Source organism: Notolabrus celidotus, chromosome 22, assembly GCF_009762535.1.
Source record: "Notolabrus celidotus isolate fNotCel1 chromosome 22, fNotCel1.pri, whole genome shotgun sequence".
Taxonomy (NCBI): domain Eukaryota; kingdom Metazoa; phylum Chordata; class Actinopteri; order Labriformes; family Labridae; genus Notolabrus; species Notolabrus celidotus.
In genome coordinates this window covers 15,688,143-15,714,632 of record NC_048293.1, presented here as the reverse complement: position 1 = coordinate 15,714,632, position 26,490 = coordinate 15,688,143, and the positions used below count along the sequence as shown (strand labels likewise).

The 26,490-nt window shown below is 42.0% G+C and overlaps 1 protein-coding gene across 2 annotated transcripts in view; it reads right to left on the bottom strand.

Moving 5' to 3' along the window:
* LOC117805755 (doublecortin domain-containing protein 2) overlaps positions 1-26,490 on the bottom strand; it is a 64,347-nt gene that overhangs the window by 20,557 nt on the left and 17,300 nt on the right. The window lies entirely within an intron of this gene.

The window sequence follows — 26,490 nt, the reverse complement described above, 5'->3', positions numbered from 1 at the left end:
TGAGTAATTTCACCCTGTACGTTTGGGGCTTCATTTGGACACCCCCCACCTCCCTTTCTCCACTCAACAGATACACTATTATATAAAAACATTATTAATATTCACCAGAAATTACTAAGAAGAGCAGGAGAGCATCACCATATCCAGATGGATGCCCCTTAAATTTGTCTCCAATTAGGCTCCACTAACTTACATCTTCCAGCTGAATTCTGATTAGCTGATCTGGCAATTTACAGAGCCCAGCTGGAGAGCACTTGGTCCCCCTCCTGAGTGCAACCTAGCTGCCTTTGAGTATTGTGAACCTTTGATCAGTCCCCCCTTATTACCTGTAAAAGCCAATACCATTAAATTTTGCATCGCCTCATCTCCTTGTACATAATGCACCCCTCTTCTATATCAAAGATCATAGGCTCATGTAATAGGAAAAAAATAGCCAGTGTTATATGAAAGTAAAGCAGCTGATAATACCGTTTAGTTAATATATCTCACATCTCTTCACTGTGATTATGAGCCTGTGGCCTGTGTTCGGTCTCAGTAGCTAGCTACTTCCCTCTTGTGGCCAACCAGGACACAGAGATGCTTGAGACGCTTACTGAGGTCAACATGTTCACTTTCCTCCTTCCTGCATATTTTAAAGCAGGAGGAAGAAGATTAGAAATGTGTATAACACAAGAAGAGTCTTCTGACATTCATCTTCTGTGCTCCTTTTCTCCCCTCCCCCCCACACATCATCCCTGCAGGAAGTGGATCACCAGGGGAGCTAAACCCTGGCCATTAACATATAGAGTCTTTATTTAAATCCCATTCACTTCGCCATCCATTTAGAAGAGTAATGCCGCCAGGTTACAGCGATGGCATTGCACGAGACCCTGATTGAGCTCCAATTTGATCATTTTATCTGATTGCGAGGTAAACAGCATCATGATTGATAAGATCTCATTACAATAGGAAAGTGAGAGTTTAATTTCCTGTACATGTTCCATCTTTATTAATGTCAGAGGCAGCGGGTCGTCAATTGCATTACAGGCCTTGGTTCTCTGGCTATAGGCATCCTGTTTGACATAAACAAGGCCGGCGAGCCAGCTTAAAGGGATTACATTTGGCACGTTCCTCCAGCCAATTTCGATTTGGTTTTGGCATTGATAGTGCATCTCATAGTGTAAATTCTTTACAACTTGGGAGTATAAAACAAGACCGAAATCATTAAGTGTTTTCCCGTTTGATTAATCTGCGTTATTGTTGTCGGAACGAGTCTCTGCCTGATGTCTTGAAACGGCTGCCAGAGTGGCAAGACACCAGCTGGTTGTAGAAACAGCAGACTTGCTTTCTGTCAAGAAGAGAAACTACAGAAGAAGACAGTGACTATCACACTCTGACACTTCCCGTCCACTGAAGGAACAAGTGTGGAGGAAAAAACTTCAATAATAAACCTGTCAACACTCCAATCTGAATACCCAGGAGCCACAACTGTCTCAACTCTCCTCCCCTGGCGATACTCATCATCATGGACACTCTCCTGAGAGACAGCATCTCATCTATCAGTCAGTCACACACACACATTCACATACACAACCCCCTCATCACATCATCTCTATTTGTCCCATTATATCCTTAACACGCTCTAAAATACCTCTGCTTCTACAGGACGGCAACTGTGCTGGGTTGAGGGCTGTTGTGTGTGCATAAGTGTGTGCCGTCAGTGGCTTCATTACCAGCGCCAGCTATTGCCTGTGCCTGTCCCTAAGACTCTGAGACAGCCTTGTTTGTTTGTTTCCCCGCGCTGTAATCCTCAGCTGAGGTTTGACGTGCAGTATCGAGCCCTGACTGTGTTACCCACGGGCCTCTGGGAGCTGGGACGCCGTGGCATGTACCAGGAAAAAAGAGAGAGAGAGGCACAGGAGACGCACACCCTCTGCACCTGATCATTACCATGCTAAATTTATATTGATTGCTGTAGCTTAAGAGCTAAATGTGAGTTATTCCCCCGACGCAGGCTTCTGTGTAGGATCTGTGGTGGTGGGCTGCTGGGTAATCCAGAGAAACCACAACATGTGCTCTGTGTTTGGCCGTACATATGACAGTACACATTATAGAGTGCAAGGGAGCGTTTATGTAAACCTGACCACTTCTTCTGGCTGTGACTTCTAAAGGTGGGTTAAGACCCTTGGCGCAGAAGAAATTTGGCTCGCATTACTTGCACAAGTTTGAGACTCGGTTCATATAGCTGTGTTAAGAACGTTGGCCCCTATAGATATCAAATATACACCCTTACTTCTTGATTCATCAGATGAGATTCTTCTTGGGGAAACAAATGATCTGTTTTCGTTTCAGCTGAGGAGCACCTGTTCATGTGTATCTGGTGAGTCTCAGTTTCTGCTAACAATTACTCATAAAGAGGCTGCACTCAGATTTACTAAACCAGCATAAACTTGAATTTAAAAAAAAAAAAAATTGGTTTAATGTGATCAACAGGTTGACAGGAGTCAGAAAAACCCAGTGCTGGAGATTTTAAAAAGTAAAAATTCAGATTTTGTTGGGTCTGTGAAAAAGAGTACAAGGTATCAACTTTTAATGGGATTGTTAGTTGAATGGATGTTGGATCGTACATTTCTGATACATCCCAAAGATTTTGGGGAATCTATGCAATGACTGACGCCAGACTTGGACCAGCTTTTGTTATGCTGCTATAGGCCTAGACTGTCGGGGGAACTGGCGCACTGGGATCCTAGCTCACCCCCTTCCCCCCAACCCCCTCATCACTTACTTTAACTCTGCCTGTCCCATTGAAAGTTACTAACCATAGACCTTTCTGGAGTCCCTGAGCTCCATTGTCCTCTGACAAGGTTCCTCTGAGCTGCCGTAGACGTCCTCCTGCTGCGGACGTTCTGGCTGGACTCCAGCTGATACGGACGTGCTGGACTCGAGCGGCAACAGCTTCTACTACTCGTCTCATCACTATCACCTCTCTCTCTTACTCCCATCTATCTGTCTTTCCAGACCCAACTCGGTCAAGGCATGATGGCTGTCTAACATGAGTCTGGTTCTGCCTGAGGTTTCTGCCTGTTAAAAGGAAGTTTTTCCTCGCCACTGTAACTAGCTAAATACTGGGATGTGCAATGCTCATGGTGGATTAAGGTGTGGTCAGACTGAGTCTTACCCTGTCTTGAAGTTGGGTCTCTGTTCATAATTTGACATAGAGTGGTCTAGACCTCCTATGTTTGTAAAAGCGTCTTGAGATAACATTTGTTGTGATTTGGTGCTATACAATTAAAGGTTGATTGATTAATTGATTAAGAAAGTTTCCTGCCCCAGTAAAAACTTTTGAACTTGTAGGAATATGCAAATTGTACCTATTTCACAAGCTTGCATCATAACATGTGTGCTTATCGCTAATTTGTTTTAAATTAGCAACTTTCCATTAACTCTCCATACAACTTCATTGGCAAAAGTTCAATTTGCTTTTGAGATGAGCTCTTGGATTGCTCATTATGTCCAACCCTGCATGCAGACTTAACTGGAGAACAGGCAGACCAGAAGAAGCTGGTGTAGTAGCGGATGGGTAGTTAGTACTTTAAGACGTTCTCATCCTCTGGTGACTAAAGTTGTGTATTTGCGCTCTCTCTCTCTTCTCCTGCAGGGCAGCTTTCATCACTCATATGCATATGTGCTTGCCCTTGACATTATCATCAGCAGATTTGTGCTAGGGGCCCCGAGGTAAGGTTGAAATACTGCTGAGGCTTCTGAGAGAGTGGCCCGCTTTACAGTGAGTGTCCAAGGGCTAAATACGCACCCAGAGACAGAGGCAGGGGAAGGGAAAAAGCTCAGTAACTGAACCTAACAGAGCAGCCCTCAGGGGACAGCAGTAATTAAACAGTGATTAAATTAAGGGGCAATGCGGGCAAAACGCAGACTGATTGACACTCTGCTGGCTCCTCTCTCTCTCTCTCTTCATCTCTTTCTCTCTCTTTCTCTCTCTTTCTCTCTGCGGGTTCAGCTCTGTCGTGGAGCATTGCTTTTCATTGACCTCCAATTACTCACCCACTCTGAATTCTTCAAGGTCCAATTTTCGAAAACTATTTTCTTAACTGTGTTAAGAGCATGGATCACTGCACATTTGTTTCTGAGAAGGCTGAGCTGCAGGACTGGAACCATAGAAGTTGGGTTAAGAAAAAAAAAACCACTTAAATGCATAGTGCCTTTGTGTTTCCAATACTATCAATGTTTACTTCAGATAAACTCACAAACTACAACTGCTCCGGCATTGCACTCAGAGTGCTATCAGTCTTCACTACAGATAGACTCACAAAAGTACAATCACAAGAAGCTGCTAGTGATTTAGGAACCATGCCCGTGCCCTTTTTTTTCAAGCCCGTGGCCCGGTCGGCTTTAGAAGTGCCTTATCAAATACTCTCCTAGGGGGGGAAATACAATAAATTACCTTTGGCGACTCCTTAAACCCAGAGCAAATAGACAGACAGAAGAGCTGAGCAACTGCAATAAAACCAGCTTTAACAAAACAATCAGAAAAACTGAGAAGCTGAAATTGCCTTCCTCCAAATCTACGATTCCTCGCACGTTCCCGGCTTACCCTGCTTGCCACAGTGCACTGGGTCCTCAGGCCCCTTGTATAGATTTTTATAAAGCGGGTCTTGTGCTTATGAAAATACGTACTGAGGGTCCTTAAACAATCTGTTAAGTCTTCTGATAGTGAAGAAGGTCCTCTTAGTGTGTAATACAAATTCAAATAGCTCTATGGAGATGGATTACAGGGCAGGCAAAGAACAGAGGCCCACTTTAGAGGATGAGTTCAAGATGACAGGTATTGATTAAGTGCTCAATGAGAGCACGCCTATGAAAAAGGCAGCCACCACACAGCTCATGAAAGAATCATATAGCTCATACACAAGGCGCTCGGCAAACATCGTGGCGTGGAGTGGAGGCGGGAGCATATTCAAGCTGTCATATCGCAGGCCAAACAGTTGACAACCAGCTCGCTTTTCTGTGCTTAAAAGTCATTAAAAAATGATAGCAAATTTTCTTTATGTATTTATAAATGCTACAAGTACCTATATATGAAATACCATTGAAGGAAACGGACATCAACGGCAGGGAGATAAGTGTGCTTATGTGGCTTTGCCCAGAAAGACAGAAATGATTCCTTATGCCAGAATCCATTACTCTTTGGTTTGAGCAGTGCAGTTTGACACCACACATTGCTTTACTCCTGACACCGCTATTGGAGGAGGGAAAAAAAAAAGGAAGGATGTTCTCAAAGATAACATGTGAATTTAATTTCTTGGTGAAACAGCGGAAACCGAAAGACTTAGCCTTCCTGAGCATAAATTGTGCAGGTTGTCAGAGTTTGTGATGATGCCGCGTGAAGACAGCCGTAATCGCAACCGCGCTGCCAGCCTGACCCACCTCATCATCCTTGACATTTAGCACAGCGCCGATTCTCTTTCTCTCTCTCTCTCTCTTCTTCACAGTAAACAAATATGTTTTCACCCTGATTTGTATCAGTGGAAGCAGAGGACATGTAGTGACACAAAGTGGAGAGAACTTCTAAGAGAGGTCTGGAGGAAGAAGGGAAGAGATTGCAGTGGGAAAAAAAAGGGGGGGGGGGTGTAGAGATATAAGTGTGTGGAAGAAAAGATACAGAAAACAGGAAAAAAACAGAGAGCAGCAAGCGTGCCAGACTAACACCTTACAGGGGGTATCTGAGACTAATCTCTAAGGAAAGCTGTCAGGCCTCTGTAGACCATGTTTTGATGGAAACTAAGCAATAAATGCTTCTTTAAGCCATCATAAATATGCAGCTTCCTGCTTCACAGACCTGGGTCCGAGCTCATTATCTACCGTCTGTACCGGCAGGTTTGCATGCCAGGTTTCAGGCAGGATCACTAAAAGCCCCTTAACGTTGGCCTCAGTGGGATATGTGGCTCACTTGTGGGACTTGAAAGCAGCCTCATCAAATCAGAGGGTAGGTTTTTTTTTTCCTCCTTTTGCTTCAAAAACACAAGATGAGTTGAGAAAAATCCATACTTGACTTCTGAGGTTTGCTTAAATTTCCGAAGGCACTCAAACAAGCTGTAATTGTTCAATGAGCAGTAAGACTTTCAGAGTGAAAACCCAAACATTAAGAATGTATGGTTTCTATTTTTTTTCCATTATGTATGGAGCTATATGTGGTTTAAAGGTGGATCATATGAATAATCAAACAGAATGGAAACATCTCTATTTAAATCAAATACGTCAGAAAAGAGCACACTACAAACCCATCACCCAAATATTTTCAATCTACAATTTGAGATCCATGAATAGCATTGACAAAAGGCACATTTGACTTGATTACCTCTTGACATTTCCCTGTGTGAGTGAAGGCAGCAGTAGATAAGGCAATCACAGTGCTGACACAGTGTAAATATATAAATATGCTCATTTATCCTGGTCTCCAGATAAAGACATAAGGGCACATGAACGCATGAATGGACGTCTCTGAACAGCCTCCCTGCTTTCCCTCCCTCCCTGTCTGTCTGTAGAGGCTGACAGTACAGCAGCGTGCCCTTCATTATCACTGGGTAATGCTCATCACAACGGCCGTGGCTTTTCTCCATAAAAACCCCCAAGTCTCGCTCACAATGAGAAATAGGGGAGATAAGGTGCGGGAGACCATTTCTCTTGACATTCACGACGGCAAACTCATCAGTCATGCTGTCAAAGGCACTGGTCCTGGCTAGTTTGGGATTTATGAGAAATAATGATGGGTCGAAAATAGCCGGTGAGGGCTTTCGCTTTTACCTTTGGTTTGGGAGTGTTGTGTATTGAGGCACGCTCTGCATAAAACCCAATTTCTTTTGTCAGTGACCCTTGCACTGATTTCACATCCAATCTCAGCATGTTTGGGAGGTTTGGCTGAGCCCTGTTTGAGTTGGCGCTGACATTTCCGCCTCACATGATAAAGGAGTACGGTAGTATTAAGTTTTATTTGAAAGAGAGCACATCACCATGAGCATTAAGGATGGGAGTGGCTGCCTCCCGAGTATTATTCAAGGTAGGGTCAAGCCCCTGTGCCATTAATCGCACTTTAATTCATCTTAAGAAAACCGCACAGCCCTGGCTTTAAAGGAACTTCAACATGAACCTGTCTGCTCTGGAGCATTTCAGAAAATGGGACAACAACAAAACAGTAATAGCATGTGTCAAACACTCACATTCTCCCTTCAAACTAGTGACAGGGAAGGCTGTGACAGATACTCCCAGTATAATTCTCTTTGTAAACATTCTAGGACTCAACACCATCGTGTCAAAGCAGTTATTGTGAAACACCTCAAGGTCTACAAACTTTAATGTACATTTTTCAAAGTCATTTGAAGGTAGATTTCGATATTGTTGCGAGGACAGCATGGTTGAATCATATAGCACAACCTTACAACTATAGATTATAGTTGGTAGGACTTTTAATGGGATCCCTATGGGACCTTACTGCAGGGATGTCCTCAAGCAACAAATTATTAGTCAATTTCAGATTATCAAGTTTATTAATTACTATCCTTAATATATCTTATTAAAAGTGCAAGCAGATATAGCCTAACTACCTAAAAGCTGCAAATGAAATGCTCGACATACATCTACTTTAAATACATTATTAAAATACTTGATTGGCTGGGTGTGAAGCTCACCTTCCACTTGAAAGTTCATGAACCAAAAATGAAAGCGCACCTGCCAAAATTGCTCAAAGTGCAACATTGCATATCACCAAAGTGTTGGGAAATTACTGGACAAGAGAGTTTGGGGCAATTTTGATTCAAGTGTGAGAATGAGACCTCTTAAAGCTCGAGGGTGCTTGGATCTGCGTGGAAATTAAGCCATGAGATTGTAGCTGAGGGGGGTGGGGGATTGACAGCGACATTAGCCCCTCAGCACCTCTGCTATATCACAGCAAGGCTCTGTATGAAAAGATGGACAGGAATAGCAAATTAAATCTCCTTAATAGTAGCAAGGGATGTACAGTCAGGTTGGTTTGAACTGCAGGAGCATACAAGAGCAGGGCATGGAGGGTGGTGTTTTTAGTGGAATTAAATGAAGTGGCTATGAAGTGTTTTGGTTAATAGGCCTACTCCAACCAACTTCATACAGAAGGCACTGACACATTTATATCAATTTGAAATGCTGCCCTATTCTTGAAACCAGTCCAGAGGTCATGTTCCATTCTTTGGTGTTAATTGCGATAGATTTATTTAATTCATTACATGACTCCCATGAAGAGACATCGAAGAGTTACTCAGTGGCAAAACAGTGAGAAAACACTCCAAGCCCTTGTAGTGAGAGTCAGCTTTTGTTGTGGCTTTGTTGATGGATTTCTCTCTTGCTGTTTTTTCCTTTCGGGGTTCAGTGACACCACAGAGTCACAGAGACTAACCTTAATGTAGACAAAGCCAAGTCGGCAAATCTTTGCACAAGCAAGATGCATGAACGCACACACTTTTAACAGTAGGAGGTACAGAGAGGGAGCAAGGCGTTTTTCAATGCATTTAGATGAGACCTTTAACAAAGGTCCCTAATGCAGATATCAATGAACCAAGGGAGTGGGCTATCGGTGCGAAATTGGCTGACTGAGGGATGTCACCTCTGTGCATGAAAAATGATGGATCCCATTTGTAAACTTCTTTTCTACCCTCATGTCTCCCCTCTACTGCTCTCCCCCCTGCACATGGACACACTTTGCCCCCCTCCAACACCTTCTCCGCCATTGGTTATTAAACAAGGAAGCAAACCTATGAGTGTGCTGGCAAATAACAAGTGGTCTGGTAAAATTGGCACTTTACAAACCATTTCATCTGACTGTCAGAGAGCCCACAGAGGACCTGTGAGATCTCAGTGATGACAGGATAGATTAACATCACAGACTTTGTTTTTCATCTTCCTTTCATTTTCCATACTAGTCTCCCAGGACATCAGCAAAATGAAACCAATATCCATGAACCTGCAAACACACAGGTAGAGCTTTCACAATATTAGATTTTGCCTTAGTGTTTTGAATTGGACAGATCCTCTTTGCAAAATAATGTGGAAGCCGCTTACTACAACCAAAATTCAAATTGATAGTAAGGTGACAGACTTGAGTGGCTGTAGGAATTACATCAGAAGCCAAAGAGAAAGTCAGGTGTTGCTGTTTACATAATGGGAAAAGGAAGAAGGTTGGAGTTAAGTGATCAATCATAAGAATTTGACCCAGTAGACCTCTGTTTGGGTCCTGTATTTCTTAAGCAAAAATCTACTTTGACAAGTTAAAGCGTAGCTTGACCTAGCATAACTTAACCTTGAAACGCTTAATGTATCTTATCTTAACGCAGTGTAACTAACCACAAATAAATAACTTAACACAGGCTGACTCACTGCAGCACAAAACATGGGGTAAAAGAATAATTCAACATGGCATAATTCCACTTCGCCTTATTCAACATTGCCTCATTCAAAGTAGCATAACTCCTCAATGTAGCAATTCAGAGTACTGCAATTCAACATAGCATGATTCAATGTAGCGTGATTCAATGTAGCGTGATTCAATGCAGTGTGACTCAATGCAGCATGACTCAATGCAGCGCGACTCAATGCAGCGTGACTCAATATAGCGTGACTCAATGCAGCGTGACTCAATATAGCGTGACTCAATGTAGCGTGAATCAATGCAGCGTGACTCAATGTAGCGTGAATCAATGCAGCGTGACTCAATGTAGCATGACTCAATGTAGCATGACTCAATGTAGCATGACTCAATGTAGCGTGACTCAATGTAGCATGACTCAATGTAGCATGACTCAATGTAGCGTGACTCAATGTAGCATGACTCAATGTAGCGTGACTCAATGCAGCGTGACTCAATGTAGCATGATTCAATATAGCGTGACTCAATGTAGCGTGATTCAATATAGCGTGACTCAATGTAGCATGACTCAATGTAGCATGACTCAATGTAGCATGACTCAATGCAGCTTGACTCAATGTAGCGTGAATCAATGCAGCGTGACTCAATGTAGCATGACTCAATGTAGGGTGACTCAATGTAGCATGACTCAATGCAGTATGACTCAATGTAGCGTGATTCAATATAGCGTGACTCAATGTAGCATGACTCAATGTAGCGTGACTCAATATAGCGTGAATCAATGCAGCGTGACTCAATTTAGTGTGACTCAATGCAGCGTGACTCAATGTAGCATGACTCAATGTGGCGTGACTCAATGCAGTATGACTCAATGTAGCATGACTCAATGCAGCGTGACTCAATGTAGCGTGATTCAATATAGCGTGACTCAATGTAGCATGACTCAATGTAGCGTGACTCAATATAGCATGAATCAATGCAGCGTGACTCAATTTAGTGTGACTCAATGCAGCGTGACTCAATGTAGCATGACTCAATGTGGCGTGACTCAATGCAGTATGACTCAATGTAGCATGACTCAATGCAGTATGACTCAATGTAGCATGACTCAATGCAGCGTGACTCAATGTAGCGTGACTCAATATAGCATGAATCAATGCAGGGTGACTCAATGTTGCGTGACTCAATGTTGCGTGACTCAAAGCAGCGTGACTCAATATAGCATGACTCAACAAAGCGTTGTTTAACGTAGAGTAATAAAACGTAGCCAAATTTAACGTAGCCAAATTAAACAGCCAAATTCAACGTAGCAGAATTCAACGTAGCAGAATTCAACGTAGCAGAATTCAACGTAGCAGAATTCAACGTGGCGTAATTCATTGAGCAATTCAAAGTGGCTAAATTCAAAGTGGCTAAATTCAAAGTGGCGAAATTTTAAAATGGCGAAATTCGACATAGCGATATTGGAGCGTCATTCAACATTGATTATTAAACATTGTGTTATTCAATGCTTTTTGACTCAGTGTGACTCAGTATAGCATGTCTTAACATAGCATGTCTAACACAAGGGCACTTAACATTGCATGACCTAACTTAACCTGAACAAATGCTGCTTTACTGAATGTAACTTAACGTTGTGTTAATTAGCTTAGCCGAACTATATATGGTTTACTTAACTAGCTTCACACAAAGGAGCTTTACTTAATGTAGCTTAACTAAACATATTTTTTACTCCTGATTTTTTTACCCAAACTTTCATAAAGAGTTCAAGGTTAACACCAAAACAAACTTGGTTGATTAACACATTTAGACCGGTTATCTGGTATGCTTGGTAGAGGTAGTCTAAAGTGGTCTTGTGGTGATGTCTTTGGAGTGATGGAAACCAGAATATTCTCCTGTTACATTATGAGGATGTGTGGTTTCCTTTGCATAGCCTCAAATGGTGTGCTTAACCCGAGAGGCAAAAATGATAAGACCTGCAATTTTTACAGTCTGAAATGAAATAGATTTATGTTTCATAGCTAAACTTCTTGCTCCCTGGAATTGTGGGTCAAAGGTCTGAACGCAAACAACATCTTAAATGATATAACACAGGTCATACATAATAGATGAGAATACAAGTATACAGAGCTGGCAGAAATCAAGCTAAGCATATACAGCATGATAAGCAAAATAATATGCATACAGAGCATTTCTAAGGAAACAATGATATATTGCTAATCATCCCAGAATGAATTACTACATTTTTATAAGCAGCATGGTGAGTCAAAGGTGTAGAGGTTAATATAGGCAAACAGGCATCTCGGTAGGAAAATGAAAAGTTCCCCTGTGGAATGTGATGGTCCGCCTAAATGCTGACATTGTGGTTTCAGTGATGGAGTGACTTTGGGAAGGTTTGTGGTCTGCCAGTGTTCAAAGCTGTGCCTTGAGGGTAAGGGGTAAATTTGCTAAGTTAATCACATAATGAGGCCAATTAAACATGGGAGAACCCAGGTGAAATGGGAGCTGCCACAGAGCCTTCAACAAATGAGGCTCACTGGACATGGGGTGGGCAACCCAGATTCAGCGCCTGTAATCCTCCACTAAGTATTCTCTCCAACATTTATACAGTATATGTTATTAATGTATGTACAGTATATGGGATAATATGTATGTATTGGGTGAATTACTTTGGCAGGAATGTGTACATTAACATCCAGGGGAGCCTGGATTAGGGCGAAGACTAATGATTATTTTTATTATCCATTAATGTGTAGATTATTTTTGCAGGCAATTGAGCAAATGTTTACTCTGGAAAAATGACAGAAAAAAGAGGAATGCCTATAAAAATTGACATGGACAGAAGCTAGAGTGATGTTTTTACATTGCTATTTTAGCATGCATTATTGTAATTTTCCTCATGCATATAAAACACTTTTAAAGGGGTCACTAACTTTAATTTTAAAGTAGTCACTAAATTATGTCATAAGATTGTGCATTTTTCTGCACCAATCAGGATTTGGCAACTTCTATATGGCTACGTTCACACTGCAAGGCTGAATGCTCAATACCGATTTTTTTTGCTTAGATCCGATTTTTTGTCTGCCTGTTCACATTACCATCTATAATGTGACCTGTATCAGATTCCAGTGTAAACTGTCCCGCATGCGCAAAAGAAGAGTAACAATGACGTCACATGCAGCTGTTTCACAAACGTAAACATGGAGGAAGTAAGCATTTTCGACTTTGTAACAAAGTGTTTGTGCAGTGGGAGCCGGAGAATGAATGACCAGGAGGAGGAGGAGGATGTCAAGTATAAATAAAAAGAGAGCCAAATTGCTTGTTTCAGCTTTTTGCGGCGCTGTGGCCACAAATGCAATTGAAAGGTCTATGTGGATGCGGATGTGGAGTCAGGAGTGGTGGACAGAGTTTATTCAAAACTTCCAGATGTCGAGGGCAACTTTCAATTACATCTGTCAGCCGCTCTCCCCAAGAGTCCTTCGGCAGGACACTCAATTGAGGCGCTACATCTCTATCTATAAAGTGATGTGAAAGTATCAAATGCGCATCAAATCCGCCTTGGCCGTTCACACTAAAGGCTGATTTATACTTCTGCGTCTCCCCTACGCAGCAGGGGCTGACGCGGACTTGAGCCCCACATACTTGTGCGTCTGTGTGTCTGTGTCGCGCAGCAATTCTCCGCCGAAACGCCTGAGGGCAGTGCGGTCTCTCTGATAGCCGGCCGCCTGCTTCCGGTCCCGCTACGATCTCTGTTTACTTTTCCACAGAGTTTCAGAGCGTGTTCTGTTAATCTACAGCTGATACATGTTGCTGTTTATCATACAGACATGATTACATGAAGAATAGAGAGGAGGAGATGAAATACACGGCCGATGTGCGGCCGATGTCCGGGATCCTGGAAGTGTTGTAAATGCGGGAAAGACAAAGCCGCCGAGCGGACCAATCACAGAGCTTGCGGTCCGCATCGGCTCTACGGGGAGTTATATTTTGGAGGAGGTGCACGTCAGCTACGTGCGTAGGCCTCGGCGTAGGTACGGGAGCTACGCGGACCCCCAGCGTAGGGTACGCCGTTGATTCAACGCAGAAGTATAAATCAGCCTTAAGGTCGCATTGAAAAAATCTGATCTGTATCTAATTCAGGTCCACATATGGAAGTGGTCTGAATCGGATTTGAAAGAATCTGGTTTGGGCCAGATTTGAGTGTTCACACTGCCTCTAAAAAATCTGACCTGGTCACTTGACCCCAAAACAATCAGATTTGGGCCACTTTTGCCTGCAGTGTGAACATAGCCTATCAGTCCTGATTTTTAGATGAATCAGATTTGAACAAGTTTCCATTGAGCAGTGAACCTGAATCAACTCTTAGGTCCTCTCAATGTAACTCTTTTGAGAGTTAAACCTTTTTTAATAGTAAAAAAAAAAACAATAATTTTAAGTGAATGTTATTGAGAGCATCATCAGATTTTGAAACAAATTTTTAAAGGTCTTAAAAAAATACTTTAAAATCAGTTTTGATAAATGTTTTTGCACCAGTGTGAATCATTCTATTTAAATCATAACACCTGACTCATTTCACTCAAACTTTCGCTGAACTTTACAAGATATCTCCAAAAATTGCACCTCTCCATCCCAACCAAGGATTCTGGGTAGCCTGCCAGCAATGGGTCCTCTTGATTATAACACCTTGGACGTGTTGTTGATGAGTGTATCAGAGTATTTGAGAGCGCTTGGCTGGTCCACGGGAGGATAAATGACTTTCGGGGGAATCAGACTTCCCTGAGTGCTTCTCACATACCTGTACCACCAAAGGCACAGCAGGACTGAGGTTTAAGAGCCTGAGGACTGTATACTAATAAGATAAACGGTAGAGAAACAGTACAATCACGTGATATCCTTTTACACATAAGAGTTGCACAGTTTGATAATCATATAGTGTCTTTCTTTCTCTGGTTTACATAAGGTTTGAAGAGTTGATGCGTTGAGTCTTTACTTTTTGGTATAGAAATTTCGGCTTCATTGACTCAGAGCCGACGCCTGTGGGTGTAGGTTAATGCCGAAGCAAACAAGCCAAAGGACATCTTGGCTGTGGGCCCCTTTAAATGGAAATCTACATCACTGTGATGGACGCAACAAAAAGCAATAAGGAACTGCCGAGAAAGCTGCACATTAAAAAGGGAATACACAAGGAGATATTAGGACAGTAATGAAAGAATATTTCATCGCCATCAAGGGTTTATAAAAAGGCCCACCACTCTGCCCACCATGATCCACTAATCTGGGTTTAGAGGATTTGCGCAGAGTAAGATGGACAAGCGAAATTAAGGCAAGGCCCATTTTTAGCAGATCATATTGCCATGATTTGTTAATAAAATGCAAAGCGACAGGCTCGATGTGAGGCAGCGACTACAGCATGGCCGTGATTTAGACTTAATCCGTCATTATCCCGCCTTTGAAGTGACCTCGCTGTGCGTGTTCCCACTGTGACCCAGAAGCACACTCACAGCTTCTTCATTAGCCGGGATGAAATAGAGCCACTGCTAACACAACTTTGATGTCCCGTCCAAACACACACACACATACACAGGACAACTACATATACACATTCACACATCACAGATATCCTTATCACTGACTACACTGAGGCATGGAAAAACATTATGCTTTTTAATCAATTACAGCTCCCACCTTTGGGGCAGCACATTCATTACATATGATAGGAGCAGCTAAGAGACAATATTCCAATTGCGTGCTGAGATTGAAATGAAAGAAATTGTATGGTTAGAGGGTAGACAAAGACTGCAATTTTGCAAAGCTGAACATCCCTTGCTGGATTTACATTCGTGCACACAAAAGGCCTTTACAGCATGTGATATCTGATGAAATTTATGTGTTGCCAGTGATTTATCATCCTTAGATCACTGAGAAGAAATCAAGCACAGATCTCCTAAAGAGGTCCACACATGCAGCCAGTAAATGATAGCTGTTGTAAAAGTTTATCATGGCAATGAAATGGAACGAATCAATCAAAAAGGCACAGGTCGCCATCGTGTAAAACGGTGCCAAATCAGCACCGTAAGAGGTAAGAAGAATAGATTGCACACATGCAGAACATGCATGCAGCACCACTGGTCTTTGATTTAAAAAAAGCAACTGACTGTTTCATCAGTAAAATTAAACAGGAAGCTTTATTTAGTACATCCAAATGTTCAAAAAAGCAAAGCAGATGTGCTAATAATTATAATGTACATGTCTGTGCACATCTGTTCTGTGAGCAGCAGACTAAACAAAAGCAAACTAAGCTCAGGTTTCAGTACTTTACTAAACCCACATGTGAAACTTCACAGGAATACAGAACCAAGAAAGTTTGGGAGATAGAAAACACAGTGATTATGTGGGAAGCTACTTCCTACTTTCGTACTTTCCTAATGGAACACATTTCTTTCAAAGCATTATTTAATGAGCTCAACTCAAAAGCATCAAAGGTAAAAAAAAAATGTATCTCAAATGAAAACTATTAATTATTCTTACTCAAAACCTACCAAAGCACAAAATGTTAAGTTACATGAGCACTTCAATTTAGTAAGGGATAATGAGATGTGAGATGTTGATTAACTTATAACCAAGCTACTAAGTATATGAACAAGTTGACATGAAGTATGGATATTTTTTGTTCAAGACTGATTTTTTAAAGCAGTAAAAAAAAAAAAGTCCCTCAGATATCATGGTCATTAGCAATTCTGTGGCAACAGTATTCTTATAAGCCTACCTGCGGGTTCAATTACCATTAAACCTCACTTTTACATTCACAGTAAAGTCCAAACCTTACCCTGCTTTATTGTTTTAAATGGCATTAAACTTAACCTTCTTGATTTTTGATAAATTCAAACATTAGCATTTTCCAACAGGCATTCATAACAGATGCAGAAAATCTGCTCCGTAATTATTCTGTTGGTATTAACCTCTCACGTAACCAGTCCCATAACACTGTCAAAGGTCATACTGTGTTGAAGTTAATGGTTAGTGGTTGGTCTGTTTTCCTCAATTTGGTCAACATCACTCAGCTCCTTGTGAGTTTTAACCATAGGCTGCATAATAAATGGATGTCATATCCGTGACGTCACCCATCTGTTTCTGAAACCTTGCTTCAGAGCATTTCATCAGTTGGTGCCATATTAGAAATGCTGAAGTCAACCTAACATCTGTCCAGCTAGTTTTTAGCACTTCTGCACAGGCTTCAATTCTCAAGGCCGGAGGTTGCCGCTTGGTTTTAACATCCTTCACTAGTTTCTGCATGTTTCCCTGCTCTCGTCTTCTTTTCACTGCTTTTGACCGGTCAGCTATTAACCACCAATCTACATTCTGTTCTCTCCAATAAACTGAATGTACTATTAAAATGATCCTTCATGTTGTGTATCAATGATTTTAAAAACATTGTTGCCACATTGTCAACAGGAAGAGGTAAACTCATAAACTTAGAAATGTGTTGAACTGGATTCATTTGTTGTGGCTTGTGTTGCTTTGCTTTTCAGCGGGGTTCTCACCAATCAGAATCAAGTATTCAACGCAGCCGTGTCTGGTTTGCTAGAAAACTGGGTAATAATTACTAATAATAATAAAAAAGTGAAAAAAAGGGTGGTAATGGGGAATCTCTGTAGTCATTTATTTCTCAATATATCAAATGGTTTAATATCATTGCCGTTTAAAAGCCAAGAATATCATCACAAGTATTTATGTGAAGTAATATTCCCCTGTAGTCAGATATGGACGACTGGCATATCATTTCCCAGATTATTGCACATGTAGATTACTTCTGTATGAACTTATGAGAGAAATACTTCATTCAGGGCTATTAGGAACAACAATCCGCTGCACTATTAAGTCTAAAAACTATTACAACTACTAGTCTTTGAATTATTATAATCATTGTTTTAACATTTATTCACTTATTTATTTAGTAAAGAATGTATCTGATCTTTTTACCCTTAAATGGTTTTTCTTTTTTCTTTCTATCCTTACTTATTCTTATTCATTTTACTGTATTTATTTTATTTTTAATTAAGTTTATGTGTTATGATTATGTCTTTTATTATTTTACCCATTGCTGTTGTTTGCAGTCTCTCTGTTCTTTTGTGAAGCACTTTGGGCTGCATGCTTGTACATATTAAAGGTGCAATAGAGATAAAGTTGAGTTTAGAATAATGAAAGCAGAATTTTTGGACTTAATATGAGGAATAAAATTGCAGACATATTGTCAGTTTCTCATGAATAATTTAGACAATAAGTCCAGATTTCAGTAGAACAAGACTTTGAACTTCACAAAAGTTTTAAACTATACATAATTCAAATACTTTTGTTTAGGCTGAAATAAAATTCTTAGTTTTACTTCTGACAGGTATCACAGAGTCGATACTCCTTTGAGTCTTAAGGGAGCACACTAGAGTTCTTCTGTTCAGTAAAAACACTACTTTGAAAACAGTTATATTAAAAACCTCTCAGTGTATCCAAATGAACATATCAACAACATCTCACTATGAAAATGAATGTATATTTTATGTGTATTAAAGCTCTTGTTTAAAAAAAAACTGTGATCCTTAAAGAAAGAACCCATCTGTGTGTTTGGCACACAGTCTGCTAGTCTTCTCCCTTACAAAAAAAGGTGTGAGCACCCATGCGGTTAGCTTCACAACACACATGTTTGCTGCACGGTGCAGTAGTAGAGCCGGGTGTTAAAGTGTGAGCTGGGTACATAGAGTAACAACAGGGCCATCTGCCCTGGGAATGCACACATCCATCTTACTAAGGACAGCCAGTCTGGGAGCAGATAAAGGAGAACAAGAGGGGGTGAGAGAGGGAGAGGGAGAAAGGAAGGGAGTGAGGGGGGACGGACAAGGAAGCAGGAAAAGAGTGAGTGAAAAACAAATTTGTGCACGCACACGTGTGTAGAGTGAGGACAAGGTGAGAGAAGAGTGAAGGGAGCAGTTGGTGTAGCAGTAATCTAGACTGGTGGCACCATCTGCAAATAGTGAAGCCAGGACAAATTATACAAGCAAAATATGCAAATGTCCTTTTTTTTTTTCTTCATACAGCTGTGATCATTTCCAGGTGCAAAAAAAAAGTCCAAAGTGGACATTAACACCCGCAAAACTGAAATGTTGCAAAGGCATTAACAACTTTTTCCAACAAGTCACTATAAACCATATGGGAATAGGATTTTGTATTCAACAATCACACTTATGTAGTTCATGTGTTTACCAAACAAACAACCGTGTGCTTCTATTTTATCAAGCATGACATCAGGAAGGTCAGTCGAGAAGACAGCAGTAAGCCTCGGCTCCCACCGTCATCCCTGCTCCATAACCATCTGGATGTGACTCCAAACACTGCAGTCAGCAATCTGGGTGCGGTGATATCATCTCCCATTCTCCATTTGTTTTTATTTTTAGACCATTTCCTCATCACTGTATAATCAGTATATATGGTCCCACTGATATAGCACTCTTTCCTCTTCTCTCTCTCACTCTCTCTTTTTCCCCTCAGTCTGTCTGACTCCACATTACCTTATCACACTGAGAGCTTTTAGCTGTGCTTCCAGCCATTAGCTTCAGACAGTGGGGAGGGAGGGAGAGAGGGAGAGAGAGAGAGAGCGAGAGAGAGGGAGGAAAAGTGGCCTCCTGGTGGCTCGGGATGATGTCAGTGGTGGAAAAGGTCTTTTTATAACACCACCTGTCCATCTCGTGTGCAAGGAGGCTCAATATGGGCCTCGAGGCATGTGGAGCCTCTGTATAAAACGACCTTCGGCAATTTTCATTTCACTTACACAACATATGAGAGTTCATAGCACTTTGTTCAAGTCGGCCTTTGACTGGAGTGTCCTTTAAAACTTCCATCAATGCCACTGTTTGTCTTTTAGCGAGGCATTGAACACAAAATCTCAAAAGCTGCACAGTGGCTTGCAGTATTAGATTATTCTATATCTTAGAAATAAATAGAAATTGGGACATAATTGGAGTAACCTTCATCAGGTGAACGGTGCATAACTGGTAACTGGTTATTACATTTGCACTGAAGTACATTTACTAGCGTGTGTCCATGAGATTTTTTTTTATTAAAGTGTTGCTTAACGATACACGACGGGTGAGAGACATGACAATACCATACACAATATCAATATATGTCCATGAGATTTTAATAGTCGGTAAACAGAAAGCTGTCTCGGTATCGCAACTGCTCCAGAGAAAGATCTCAAGAGAGCTCCTTAAAACGGCCCAATAGAAAGCAGAATATTAAAGGAAAGGGTTTGAATTTTTGTTTTTAAGAGGTCTAGCAAAAATTAAACTCCTTGTGCAACTCCTAAACCAGTCCACAAGGCCGATCAAGGTGCTTGGGTCAAAGACGAAAACTAAGGACATTTTTTTTGACACTCTAGTTTTTTGATGGGTGTAGGAGAGGTTGTAACTTTTACAGAAACACAAGCACATTGAGCTAGTTACCCCTCTTTACAACCCCAATACTGTCTAACATGAGTCTGGTTCTGCTCAAGGTTTCTGCCTGTTAAAAGGAAGCTTTTCCTTGCCAGCTCTTAGTCATGCTGCTATAGGCTTAGACTGCGGGGGGAACTGACACACTGGGATGACGTCTTTCTGTTCTCTTCTTGGTCTGCCTGTCACTTTAAGTCTCCCTGTCCCATTAAAGTCACTAACCATAGACCTTTCTGGTCCCAGAGCTCTTTTGTCCGTAGGTTCCTCTGGATCTCTGTCCGTCTCACCACTATCATTTCTTTCTCTTCATCTCCCTCTATCTGTCTTTCAAACCCTAATCCGGTCTCAGCAGATGGCTGTCTAACATGAGTCTGGTTCTGTTCGAGGTTTCTGCCTGTTAAAGGAAGTTTGTTCTTGCTGCTGTAACTTGCTAAATGCTGCAAAGTGCTCTGCTCATAGTGGATTAAGATGAGATCAGACTGAGTCCTGCCTCTAAGATGGGACTGGATCTTATCTGGTCTTGATGTTTGGTCTTTGTTAAATAGTTCAACATAGAGAATGGCCTAAACCTGCTCTGTTTGTAAAGTGTATTGAGATAACACTTGTTGTTATTTGGTGTTTAAAACATACCTTAATCTTAACTCGACTAAGAGTTTAAGTTTAGTGCCTGAATTAGCCAACATGACATCCATGGCAGACAGCTAGCAACACACATGACACCATAGAGCCAACATACAAACATGCTACCTTCTACCTACTCAAACAGTATGTACTGCAATCTGCTTACTAACATGATGGCTGGTAGGCTCTTTACAACATACTAATGCATGTCCTCTTTGCAACATATCACTTTATCAATCACATGTTTACGGTCTCAGCTATGATGGATAAGCTAGCATGCATATCATGCCGTAGTTGAACTCAACAACAATGAACAAATCAAACCACTGCTTGTTGCTGGTTGGCTGGCTTCCCTAGTGGATAGTTTGCTTTGCATTTTGGGACATCAGGGGATGATTTCAATGAATCAATCAGACTTTATTTATAAAGCGCTTTTCTTACAATGACATTGTAACACAAAGTGCTGTACATAAAAACAACTTCAAATAGAATAAATTAAGAGAAAGATATAAACTTGACCCCCCCCCCCCCATCCTAATCCCACCCCAGCGCCGACCCTAAACCCACCCCACAAGGTTAAGAGCACAATATATGCAACAATAGTAATAAAAGGCAATAAAAATAAAATAATAATAAGGAGTGAGGGGAAAAGGGAGCGGGAGATTGACAGACGGATCGGGGCGGCGTCTGCAGTGATGCGGGCGCTGTACCGGTCTGTCGTGGTGAAGAGAGAGCTGAGCCAGAAGGCAAAGCTCTCAATTTACCGATCAATCTACGTTCCGACCCTCACCTATGGTCACGAGCTGTGGGTAGTGACCGAAAGAACGAGATCGCGAATACAAGCGGCCGAAATGGGCTTTCTCCGCAGGGTGGCTGGGCTCAGCCTTAGAGATAGGGTCAGGAGCTCAGACATCCGGGAGAGGCTAAAAGTAGAGCCGCTGCTCCTCCGGATCGAGAGGAGCCAGATGAGGTGGTTCGGGCATCTGGTTAGGATGCCTCCCGGGCGTCTCCCTGGGGAGGTGTTTCGGGCATGTCCGACTGGGAGGAGGCCACGGGGAAGGCCTAGGACACGCTGGCGAGACTATGTCTCCCAGCTGGCCTGGGAGCGCCTCGGTATCCTCCCAGAAGAGCTGGTGGAAGTGGCCGGGGAGAGGAGTGTCTGGGCTTCCCTGCTGAGACTGCTGCCCCCACGACCCGGATAAGCGGAAGAAGATGGATGGAAAAATAAAATAAATAAATAAAATAAAAAAGAAGTTGCTGAACGAACTGAGGAAACGATCCCATGACATCTGAATGAGGAAACACTGGCGGTAAGATAAGCTGTTAAAACTCACCTGTTAGCTCCTGTCGCTTAATTAAAAATTCTGGCCTGTGTGGTGTACGTCCAGGCATTTCTGGCAAACACAACACTGCACTCTATGAATTCATAACATACTACTTACTCAATATGGTACCATACTTTGTATAAATAGTACAATAATATGCAGTTTCAGAAACAACCCAAGACCCTCATTGTGCACTTACAGCATCAATACAATTCAAACCGTACAGGTGGCTGAGTTGCTGTAGATAAGCATGTTTTCCAAAGAGGTTTTTCTAGTTTGTTCACCTGGGTCCAGGTCAAAAGGGTAACAACTACTATGTATATACTTTTCATCAACTATTAATTCAAGTATTGCACTCCACTTTATAATCCATCATTTATAATCACTGCAATTGTATCTCAGCAAGAGAGCAAAATTAGTGTAAGGCTATTTCCAGACGACTGCATGCAACTGTGACTGAATCACTTTTGATTTAACTTCACGTCGAGAACAATTGTTCAGCTGCTCACTGAAGCGATGGAGCCGGTCAGAGTGCCGGCCGTGTGAGACGCGTGACGTGTTATTGACAGATGGCCAGGCTCCTGCCCTCCGCGGGAGACTTCTTAACCAAACAACTACTGGACACACCGAGATGATCCTCGCATCAATATCAATCAATTATTCACATATTTGTGCTGGCTTGCGAAAAAGCAGCTTGAGTGCGTTTTCATAAGTGCCAGACCGTCATGCATTTTGTAGAAGGCAGCGCGGCTATTACCCTGCGTTTGATCCTGCAGTTGTGGTGAACTTAACTTCACAGTGACACAGCGCGACATAGAGCCGCAATTAAGTGGGTCAATGATTCTTATTGTCTGTATTACAGCCATTAGCTTTTATGGAAGAATACATCATGTGAGCCGCTTCTATATTCGAAGCAACACGCAGAGAAGCTTGTTTTATTCATTTTCAAATTTCTTTTGACTCAAAAGCGAGGTCAAGCCTTAAACTTTTCCTGCATATTAAGTGCACTTGAACTGAATACATAACTAGGGAGGAATGTTTTTGTGTGGGCGCTTCAGTTACAGTACATGCTGGAGAGGAAGAGAAGCTGTAGCAGCAGCACTGTAGTTATACAAGCAGTTGTGTCTAGTGGCTTTGGCAGTACTTGAGGGAGATCTAGTTTAATATTCCTTGTTTAGTCAGCCTCTCTGGACTTTTTCCTTGAAGTGCTTCATATCAAGTATAAAGCAAAGCAATTCCACCCTGTGTTTAATACAAGGTGCTGTGGTGTGCTTAAGTTCAAACCATCACACATTCTCATTCTGCCTCTCTCATGTTGCCCAGAAATATATTAAAGCTGTGCCCCGAGGTCAACGGCAACAGCCCTCATTGTCCCCATCACTGTGCCCTTGTGTTCTTCACAGCTACCACTATGAGAGGCGATGATTCATTCTTTGATCCACTCCAATATCATTAAGTTATTAGTTGATTTCAGTGGATTTAATCAGCATAGTAATTCCCCTCCATGGGAAGATAAGTCTCTCTCAAGAGCAGTTACGCCGTCCACTACGCCTGCTGATTAGACACAAGCCCCCAAAATAATTCATCAGAAAACTGCAAAAAATAATTTATCAAAAGTGCTTCTCACAAAACCCGCTCAGGACCTTTGCTTCTTAATAATTAAACTCTGCAATTAGGCATCTTACCATGCACTCAGTGTGAGGATCCATGCAATATTCATAACCATACATAATTATGCAATATATTCACTGAAATAAGAGGCTATATATTCATGGTGGGGCTGTCAAGAGGCAAGACATTTTTATTTGGTTTATAACGCTGTTTCATCTTATACATGAGCAGCTGGCTGACGGAGAGAGAGGATGTCTGGTCCTCCGCAGTCCGGCTCGAAATTCAGGTGGGAAGAGAAAGAGAGAAAGAGGGAGGAAGGTGAGAAAGAGAGAGATAAGCACTGATGGTTGATGGTGTCATCATGGGAAACACTACTTTAAGTCTGTCTGCTGAACACACACACACACACACACACACACACACACACACACACACACACACACACACACACACACACACACACACACACACACACACACACACACACACACCTCAGTGGGATCATATGACCACAATCATCACAAGATGCAAAGAGAAAGAAAGAGGCGTCATTAAATTAAAATGGAGAGGAGCAGGGCTGCTGTCTCGAATTGTATTGTATGATAAATTATACATAATGCTCGACCCAGCGTGGTACAGAGCTATAGAAGAAAAATAGTCCCGGAGCCCTTGATGGTGCCTGAAGCAAATAAGCAACAGCAGTGGTCTACAGTGGACACACTGTGGACAAGGTTGGCTTTCATCTCGAGACGTGGTTCAAAGCTACGGGCTGCACACAGAGCAAACTGGCAATCAAAGCTAATGTGTAACTGGGCAGTGGCGCACTTCACAGAGCCTGTCGTCTCGAGTGCAGTGGAGATCACAGGCAGACGCCTCTCTCACATCACAATGGCTGATTTTCGACACACGAGTCTTTGGAACTTATTATTTTTCACCATGCAAGTGTTGAAAAAAGAGAGTAAGCAGAAACGTATTGCTGCTGGGAGCTGCTGCCTTTTTGAAGGCCTCTCACGACGTGTATATGATGAATGAGAAGAAAAGCATACATTCTCTGGTAACTCTGCTTTAGTTAACAAAAGGCTCTCATTCTCCCTAAGAGGAGCCATCCCCAAGGATACCAGTCACTCTTTGTCTGAATAAAAAAACACACATCCTGCATCATGGGATGTGATGTAGAGGTCTACCATCCATAGAATATGTGACTACTTTAGTTGTAAATATCTTGACGCTCTTTGTGGTGGCATCTCATAAGCATTTGATAGCCAAACCAGGCATGAGTAGTGCTCGCAACTTGTTACAATACGATACCATAACATGGAACAAGCAGTATCCCCATATGGATAACAGCGCTGGGCTCTGAATGCAGCTGTACCACACTCTGCATTATGTTTTATGTATTTAAGCTCACGCTGGATCAATGAGACATTTAATGATACTGTTTTGGACATAGCTTTTTAATGACTGCTGCGTCGATTAAAGACTATAAAAAAAGACAAGGCAGAAAGGACAATCAAGTTATGATACAAACACACAAATATCATCCTCCTGAGAACTTCTTACTCTTAGTGATAAACAAAGCAGCATGTTTTTCCGGCCCCGCCAAATCCTGCTCGGCAAAACAATGACCTTTTACGATATGACACAGTTTTACTGTCGGTATAATACAGATGTGATTAACATAAATAAGACTTAAAGTCAAATAGGCGTAAAGGTCGTCATTCAGGACTAGTCTCGGGTCTGGGAGGTGATTTACAACAACTTAATTTGACTGTGTGGAGTAATTTATCTTTGACAGAGCATGCCGTGCGACTCTCTGCATGTCCTGCGCACATACAGGCGACAATATGCCATGACTGCACACACCTCATATCTACCCAATCAGTCAAGATGCTTTACAACTTCTGTCAGAGGCCCTAACAGTTCTCATAAATTACAAGGCCATTGTACATGGTGCCAATAACTTTTGAAGGAGAATCTCAGCCGAATTGAAGCAAGTAGTATCTCTAGCTTTTATCCATGGGAGTCAAGATGGAAAACCCCCGGTAAAGAACAAAGAGGAGGCATCGCAACAACTTTGATTGCAGGTTTGCTTTAAGAACAAGGCCTCACATTTTAACTGAGCTCACTTACTCTTTTAAGGGATCAAAACTGGCCCAGATATTGATATTCTGATGCAAAGCAGGTGGCAGACTCTGTTAGAGATCACTTGCATTTCCTTTCACATCCCACTTCCCTCCACCGCAGCTCTGAGTCCTCCTGTTAAGCATTGCATCTCTGTCACCCGCAGATGCACTGTGACAGCTAGGGAATATGAGGCATGAATGATGCAGAGCCATTCATAAACAGCGACAACAATAAAAACGTGATAACAACAGAAAAATGAAGATGTGATTCGGGAGTGTGCAAGCAATAGCGTGCTGGGATATATTTCAAATGCCCCCTGCTGTGTCCATTGATATTCTGTTGGGAAATCAGAGCCAGAACTCGAGGGTGCATCTCCACCTTTGGTGCTATCAATGTGAGAATAATTGAAAGAGAATGCATGTATATGCCACAAAATCCTGAGGAAAACATTTACTGTCAGTTAGATAACTCTGCTCATACGTTGCATGCACATGTGTGTCTTTGTGTGTTTTATGATGGTATAGGTGACACGTGTGCGAGGCAGGGAGCCTGCTGTGAGCTCAGGATGCAGTGATTTTCCCGGTGTCCTGCTGTCAGGGTGAGGCTCAGATTGAAGGGCAGACAGTGATAACCACAAGCAGAAATTCACATCCTGTTCCATTTAGTCACCTTCGGAGTTTTCACAGGGAACAATTGGGGGCTGCTGGGAAGGCACAGAATGGGCCTCACAGTCAAAGCCTGTGTTTTGTAGGCAATTAGAATGAAATTGCCTGAACCAGCTGAAAGGCACATTCAGCCAACACAGGAGAATGTCAAGTTTACATCATTGCTTTGGTTTGTGTTCAACACTATGTTATCTTCTTTCCCCTCCTTCATCAAATGTACACAGCTTTTATTTTGTCTTTTTTTCAAATGTGTTCTTCTCCAGATCAATCGAATAAAAGTC